Genomic DNA, 7,877 nt, shown 5'->3' on the forward strand with positions numbered 1-7,877 from the left:
CTGATGGTATAGCCAACCTCTGGGTCACTCTTTATTGGCTGCTAATTTCATATCCTGGCTCACTATTACTCTGAGAACACTGAAGCAACCTGTAGAGAACTCTGTCAAAGCTCTCATTACAATTACCTACCCATTATCATCTGTATCTGTGCCCTTGTCTTCTCTCCACTATGATGGATGAACCATCTATCTTCTAATGTCAGTCCTGCTTTGCTTAGATAAGGATCCATGCACTGGACTTCATGCTATCCTGCCTCCTCAAAGACGTAACTCCATAATTCTCTCCTCTTCATTGTCATTTTTTTTCCACTGGATCATTCTCATCAACATACAAACATACTGCTATTTCCTTCATCTTAAAAAACCTTCCCTTGTTCCCACTTCGTCCTCAGACTACTCCTCCATTTCTCTGAAGCTCTTTATAGCAAAACTCCTTGAAAGAACTGTCTGTACTCAGTTTCCAATTCTTTCCTAAACCAATGTCACTCAGACTTTCACTATGACTACACCAAAAGTGCTAATCTTGAAGTACCATCACACTGCTAAATCTAATGGTCAATTTTCAGTCCTCATCTAACTTGATCCAGCAGCAGCATTTGATATGGTTATTTCTCTTTCCTCCTCGAAAATTATCTTTCCTTGGCTGCCAGCACACCAAACTTCTGGGTTTTTTCCTCTACTTAATTAGCTGTTTCTTTTCTCTTTTACAAATGTTCCAAACTTGTAACAGATTTTCTCCTTGGATCTCCTCTGGGTATCTATACTCACTCCTTTGGTGATTTGATAGTCATGGCTAAAATACCACCTAGAAAATGCCAAGAACTCTAAACTTTATGATCTCAGTTTGGATCTCTTTCCTGAACCTCCCTGGATTCACAATTCTGCTTAAACAATTATAACAGGGCATATCAAACTTAACCTGCTCATACCTGCTTCAGTCAGAGCCTTCTCTATTTCAGTTAATAGCAACACCATCCTTCTAGTTGCTCTGGCCAAAATTCTCTCTCCTATCCCAATCAACCTTCACAGTACATTAGGAACCTGACCACTTCTCAGCACTTCCACTACTATCAGCCCAGATCAAGGCACGGACTCATCTTACTTGAATTATTGCAACAGCCTCTTATCCCCCTATTCCCACTGCTGCCCTCACTACAGTGCATTTTTTAGTCTAGACAATCTAAAAAACTCCCTGATGGTCCCATTTCTCTCAGAATAAAAGCTGAAGTCCTTCAGTGGTCAAGAAGTCCCTTCAACATCTGCTCTTCTTTCCATTTCTCCAATTTGAACTTTCTTCTGTTCACTAGTCCATTCCTTCCAGGCCACACTGGCTACCAAGCTCTAATTGCTCCTGGCAGATGGTAGGCATCCTTCAGCCTCAAGTCCATTGTACTGGTCATTCTTTCTACTCAGAAAGCTCTTCCTCCAGATATATAAAAGGCTCATTCACTCTCCTCCAAGTCTTTGCTCGTGTCACCTTCTCACTGAGGCCATTCAAAACTGTAGCTCCTTCTCTTGGCATGTCTGATCATTCTTACCCTTTTCTATTTTTTTCCATAGCATTTAAAGCACTATCTAATATTCTACAGAATTTACTTACTTCCTGTTTTCCCCAACTAGAATTTAAGTTCCAGAAGGTCATAGATTTTTCTGTTTTATTCACTGATATATTCCGTGGCCCGTGTAACAGGGCCTGGAAAATAACATGAACACAACAAATATTTGTTCAATGAACAAATAAGTCTTAAAAACAAAGAATTTGTTAGGTATCAAGATTAGAAAGGGTATTCCAGAAGAAGGGATGGCAAGTGTAAATGCATAAACATGGAACATTTAAAAAGATACAAGTGATCTCTTGATGCTGGAATGTTATTACCCTAGTTCTGTTTCTCTTTATCGCAAGTTCCCTTTCTTTTTTTTATGTTTATTTCTGACAGAGTGAGAGAGAGACAGAACATGAGTGGGGGAGGGGCAGAGAGAGAGGGAGACACAGAATCTGAAACAGGCTCCAGGCTCTGAGCTGTCAGCACAGAGCCTGACGCAAGGCACGAACTCACAGACCGCGAGATCATGACCTGAGCCGAAGTCGGACGCTCAACTGACTGAGCCACCCAGGCGCCCCTATCGCAAGTTCCTTTAAAAGAGTTGTCTATACTTGCAGTCTTCAGTTCATCCCCTGCCATTCCCTCTTGATCTACTCCACTCAAGTTGTTGCTCTCATCACTACCGTATGGAAATTGATAATTGAAGTCACTAAATTGCAGCATTGCTAAATCAGATATAGTAGTCAAGATACAGTTCTCAATTGATCTAATTTTAATCACAGTATTTTTTTTTTTTAATCAGAGTATTTAATATCAGGTCATTCTCTCTGCAATACTTTCTTTAGCAATCTTCTAAAAAACATTCTCCTTGGTTTTTCCCTTCTCACTGACCACTTCTTCTAAGTCTCTTCTGTTATTCTTCATCTCCCTAACCTCTTACCATTGGAGTGCCCCAAATCTCAATCCTTGGGTCACATCTCTTTTCTATGTACATAAACTACTGTGAGAGTATCATCTAGTGTTCTGGCTTTTAAATCTAAATGCCAATGGCTTACAAATTTATATCCCTGATCAATTCCAGACTTATTTATCCAACTGCCTACTCCTCATCTCCAACTTGGATGTCTAATATGTATCTCAAAAAACAAAATCTTAAGTTTATTTATTCTGAGAGAGAGAGAGAGAGAGAGAGAAAGATGCAGGAAGGACAGAGAGAGAGGGAGAGAGAGACAGAGACAGAGACAGAGAGAGAGAGAGAGAGAGAGAGAATCTCAAGCAGGCTCTGCACCATCAGTACAGAGTGATGTGGGGCGGCTTACAAATTTATATCCCTGATCAACTCCAGACTTATTTATCCAACTGCCTACTCCTCATCTCCAACTTGGATGTCTAATATGTATCTCAAAAAAAAAAAAAATCTTAAGTTTATTTATTCTGAGAGAGAGAGAGAGAGAGAGAGGGAGAGAAAGATGCAGGAAGGACAGAGAGAGAGAGGGAGAGAGAGGGAGAGAGAAGGAGAGAGAGAGAGAGAGAGAGAGAGAATCTCAAGCAGGCTCTGCACCATCAGTCCAGAGTGATGCAGGGCTTGAACTCACCAACTGTGAGATCATGACCTAAGCAGAAACTAAGAGTCAGAAGCTTAGCTGGCTGAGCCACCCAAGCACGTCTGCAGCTCAAATTTAACATGTCCTAAACTCAACACACCCAAACCTGCTCCACTGTGTCTCCTCCATCTCATTTAATGGAAACTCCATCTCCACCTGCTCAGCTCAGAAACATCTTTCTCTCACATCCCACATCCACTCGATCATCAGTCATGCTGGCCTGACCTTCACAACATGTTCACATGGGCCACCTATTGCTATCACTCTGATCCAAGTGGCCATTCTCTCTCATGTACATTATTGCTGTAACTACCTAAATGGTGTTCTTGTTTCCACCTTCCTTCCTACTATCTATTCTCAACCTAGTAACCAAAATCATCCCTTTACACTTAATTCATGTCACTCCTCCGTTAAAAACCCTCCAGTGGTTCCCATATCACTGGAGTAGAGTCATAATCCTTGCAATGGCCTGTAAAGTACTACACAGTTTAACACTCCCCCCCCCTCCCCAATTCCCCATCCAGTACCTCTCTGACCTCTTCATCACTCTTCCTTCACTCACTAAGCTCCAGCCATTGGCTACCGTGGCATACTCCCACTGCAGAATCTTTATATTCCCGGTTTTTTTTTCTTCTTTGTGTCAACTCTTCCTCCAAATAATCATGGGGTTTACTCACTTTCTTCAAGTCTTTACTAATATGTCACTTTCTTAGCCTTTCCAGACCAAATATTTAAAATTACTCACCTGACCCCATTTCACTATCCTATTATATATTTTCTCCATTAACTTATCAGTGTCTAATATAAGACCACATAATTTCCTTATTTAATTTACTGTCTTCTACTAAAATCTGTTCCATGAGGGCACGGATTTTTGTCAAGTTTGTTTGCTGCTGTACCCTTAGAGCCAAAAGAGTGCCTGGCACATAGCAGCTACTGGTTAAACATTTGTTGAAGAAACAACTATGGATAAATGGAAGAAGTGTCAAATACTAAAACTGACCAATGCTGGAATGAGTCTCCTTTGAAAGTGTTGGGCAGATGTTGGGTGATGTCATGTTAATAATGGGAATATGGTCTTAGAAGAATTTTCTGCAACGGGAAAGAAGTTTAAAGTATTCTAAAAATTTTGTCAAAAAAGAAAAAAGGTAAAATCAAAGATCACTATCTATTGCATAGATAGAACACAGGCACATACAGAAATCCCACAGATAAATGGTTGCATCTTACACCTGTGAAGAGACACTGGCATAGGTATCTAGTCCATCTCCAGAAAAATCCAGTCAGGAAGACTAAATCTCATTTTACTAATTAGGAAACCGTCGCTGAATTGTCCTCCCCAATAAGTTGGTCCTTGGTTCCCTAACTTAATAAGTGGCACTATCAATCACCCACCCAAATGCTCATGCCAGAAATCAGAGTCTTCCTTTTAACACTGCCCTGTCACCCTCCACATTAACAACCTCACCAGGTAACACTTTAGGAACCAAGGCCAGGCCACTGGAGTACCATTCAAGGATGACTTATGGTACAGAGATTGAGGTATTTTAAATACCGGTTGGGACTGTGTTGGGAGTCTCAGTTCTAACATTTCATAGCTATGTTATTTTAATGTCTCTAAGTTTCAACTTTCAGGCTTATAAAGTAATAGTAAGTGAACCTAATTGTAGGGACTAAATGAGCCGATGTATGTACAGTGCCTAGTACAGGACTTGGCACATAGCACTCACTAATACGACCTATTTATTATTATTCTGTAGCTCCTGTCTGGCCATCATCTCGGCTAACTCTATATCAGAAATATTAAATTCCACATCCAGTTCTGAATTGGATTCTTCATCTAGAAAAATCATAGTCCCTATTCCTTACCGAAGTCCTACCTGTAAATCAAGACGCAGTTCAAGTTCTAAGTTTTTCCCAGTCTTCCATCACCCCTTCGCCTTCAGCCAGCCCTCCTTCCAAATGATCACTCCAAAGGAGAGGGATCATTTAAGAACCTGGGTAAGCAGTCTCCAACGCTCACCCAGCAGGTATTTACTGAAGGTTCACAATGACCTAGATAATGCTCTAAAAAGCAGGAGTAGTGCAGTCACAAAGACTGAAATCTCTTCCTTCAAGGAGCTGACCTTCTAACTGGCCGCTCGTACCTCTCACCCAGCCGGGCACAAAATCAAAGAGACAAGATGTAGCCACTCAGATCCAAACCGGAGAGTTCCCCAACGAGCCCCTGAGAGCGCGGCCTCAGTTCGCGATACCAGAGGGCGGAGGGTGGGCGGGACCACGGGCCGCGCACGGCTCCCTTGACGGAAGACTCAAGAGAGCAGCGCTGAGAGTTTCGGCTGGGAAAGGCACGGATCTCCCCAAGCAAAGGGCGGCCGCGCCGAGGTCCCTGACTTACCGCCCTTTCACCATGGGGGCGACGACCACCCAGCCTGAGAAGCTCAGCGCCAGCGGCTACGGCTCTGGTTTAAACTCCGCAGCCGTTAGCGGTTGCCACATCAGCCAATCAGATCCCCAGGAGGCCGCGCGCGCAAAGGCGCGCGGTTACCAGGAAGTGGGAGGTGAAGGGGCGGTACCTCGAGCTGAGGGCCAGAGGGGGCGTTTCCAGGCAAGGCAGGGGCTATTGAACGAAGGTGAAAGTGGCAGCTTGGACCAGGGGCGGGGCTGGGGGTGGTGGTGGCGGGTGGCTGTTGTTCTGTCTTTTGATGCATTGACCGAAAAGGAAACGTTCCTTTAACAAAAATGCCTTTATTAGAGGTCTAAAAGGCGTAACAGTCATCTTTGCATTATGATGCCAGGACCTTTAGTTTTTCACTTAAAAGCACTCCCTATTTTTCTTTCAACTTGCTGAAGGAAAAGTGGCAATGAAATTTCTTTGAACATTTAGGTCTTAAACAAATGGTTTGATTCAACTAAATATACAAGAATGGCATTTTCCGTTACACCCAACTACATTAAAACATATATTATTCACTTTGTGTTCCAAGTCAGTTAGTTTTCCTTTCACGAGTGACTTTATAATCTATAGAAAAACCTGGGAAAACTATACAGAGAATAAAATATCCTCTTTGTATGTCATTAGACAGAAACTGAAAATAGCTTACTAAATCTAGATTTTAATAATTGGTTATAGAGTGATGCAGTCAACTTCATATTCCTGTCATTTTTTTTGTCCATTTGGGGACATTTGAGAATCACAGATTTCCACTTTACCTTAGAAAATCTAGAAGAATTATGTCAAACATGATTCTGAGTTAGATCTTTTAGTTTAATATCTTTAAAGATTGGTGTCCAAAGAGATCTGGCTACATGAATCTTGTATAAGTAGAAGAGTATTTATTGATTGGCCAGCTGCTAAAATTACAGTTTATAGTTCAGTAAAAACTTCAATTTAAGTGGTTCAGTATGTAATATACTGGTTTTAGAAATTTCTGGTTTATCTACGGATTAACTAGCACAGTATCTTGTTTACCCAGCCTGACACATTAAATGCTCAATATATGTTACATGATTTTTAAATGAACCATGACATGGCTCTGCCATTTAGTGCCTATTTAATCTTGGCCAAGCCACATAATCTCTTTAAGCTTCTGTTTCTTCATTTGTAATATGGAGGTTAATAACAACATCCAATATATTTTTATGATGGTTCCAATCAGCAGATCATTTTGTTCAAATACATTAATATTTTAAAAAACTAAGTACACTTACATTGCTTTTTTCTTGTCTTATTTTGTAGCTACTACTTCAAAACCAAAACAAATAGAAAAGGGAGAGTAGTCAGAGGTAAAAGAGATGTTCAAAACTTTTTCAAGACGTGAATACCAAAACCTATTTTTTAAAAAAAGTGATAATTAACTTATTTTGGGCAGTTGAAAGAATTTAACAAACCAATGCTTTGTAAATTGTAAAAATCTCTTGAAAATGTAAATTCTTTTCATTCACAATCATAAACTTAAAAGGTATAATTAATTGAACTGAATTTACCTTGATTTCAGCCTGCTTTTAGGTCATTTGCCTCTTGGTAGAATGGATAGAGGCAGAAACCCTGAACTAGGAGTGTGAAGAGACAGTTAGTTGTACCTTGAACACACATTAGCTATGTGTTCTTTGTTGTAGGCTCCTTATCTGTAAAATAAACCAGTTAAATTAAATGAGCTCTTGGTCCTATTATGATACTCTTATCATACCTGCACAAGGTACTGGTTTTGCTCCTCTCCCTCCATTTTCCTTTATTCCTACACCCATTAATTGCCTGATTTTTTTTTACCTAAGGGTAGATTCCAGTCAATTAAAATTTGATTGCCCTGACCCACCCCCCCTCACCAATCACCTAAGAAAAACAGTCCCTGTCTAGGAGCTGAATAGAAGACACATATTGCAAATCAATAAACCAATAAAACAAAATAGAAATGGTGTACTTACATTTTATTAAACCATCTGAATGCATAATGTATATCAATCTGGCAGGTTGAATTGCACCAAGAAAAACTAACCCAGGCTGACAGAAGCAGAAAAGGGCATTGGGTGATTTAAAGCACTTCTCGAGAGGATAGAGAAGTGGACTTGAAAACAGGAACAAGAGGGTCTTGGCAACAAAGACCCAGCACGGTCATGCTACCAGCACAGCTTGTGAGGATACTGTTGATCTTACATAGCCAGCAGCGGCCCTACATGCTACCACTGGGACCTCCACCACTGCCACCTTTAGAGAAAGTGGGCATGACCC

The 7,877-nt window shown here is 40.9% G+C and overlaps 1 protein-coding gene across 4 annotated transcripts in view; it reads right to left on the reverse strand.

Moving 5' to 3' along the window:
* SGO2 (shugoshin 2) overlaps positions 1-5,666 on the reverse strand; it is a 46,649-nt gene extending 40,983 nt beyond the window's left edge. For 2 of the 4 annotated variants that reach the window (XM_049615908.1, XM_049615907.1), the window contains exon 1: positions 5,547-5,666. The gene's annotated coding sequence lies outside the window, so the exon portion shown is untranslated. Of the gene's footprint in view, positions 1-5,028; positions 5,481-5,546 lie in introns of those variants that run through there. The other 2 variants (XM_049615910.1, XM_049615909.1) reach the window with 1 other exon arrangement.
* Between the last annotated feature and the right edge of the window lie 2,211 nt (positions 5,667-7,877).

Source organism: Panthera uncia, assembly GCF_023721935.1.
Source record: "Panthera uncia isolate 11264 chromosome C1 unlocalized genomic scaffold, Puncia_PCG_1.0 HiC_scaffold_3, whole genome shotgun sequence".
Lineage (NCBI taxonomy): Eukaryota > Metazoa > Chordata > Mammalia > Carnivora > Felidae > Panthera > Panthera uncia.